Here is a 618-nt window from a genome sequence, read left to right on the forward strand (position 1 = left end):
CCTGAGGCTGCATATATCCTCTGTGAGCGGCTTTGGCAGCATGTCTATCCGCCGCTGCACCAGGTAGGTGGTGGTGGCGCGCGCCGCGGCCTCGTCGTCCATCGCCGTGCCCGGCTTGAGGAAGTGGGTGACGTCAGCGATGTGCACGCCCACCTGCCAGCCCGGGGGTTACGATTGCGACAAGCGGTTTTTCGGAGACGGTGCAATAGTGCTAGGTGTGGGGAATCGAACCAAATTCGCTTGACTGCAGGCTGTAGCAGTGGTTTTTGGAGGAGAGGCGGCGGGGTTGACAACAGGGGAGATTGACAACGGGCATCTCAGCCGCCGAGCTTCAATGAAGGCCGCAGTGCCGCAGGCAGGAATCCCGTGGTAGGGGTCAGGGGCGGTGCACATGTTGAGCCAGGGGCGAGGGCGGCGTCAGTAGACGCGCTGGAAGGCGCAGGGGCAGCCAGCAGGGACGAGGCAGTGGGGGCAAGGGGGCGCGGCCGGGGCGCTGCAGCTGGCGCTTCGCGGGCCCACCTCCAGGTTGCCGTTGGGTAGCTCCCTTGGTTGTTTTAGGGGGGGAGGAGGGTACAAGAGGGGCGACAAGGACGGAGGCGAGGAGGGATGGGTTGTGGG

This window comes from Monoraphidium neglectum (genome assembly GCF_000611645.1).
Source record: "Monoraphidium neglectum strain SAG 48.87 unplaced genomic scaffold scaffold06672, whole genome shotgun sequence".
Taxonomy (NCBI): Eukaryota; Viridiplantae; Chlorophyta; class Chlorophyceae; order Sphaeropleales; family Selenastraceae; genus Monoraphidium; species Monoraphidium neglectum.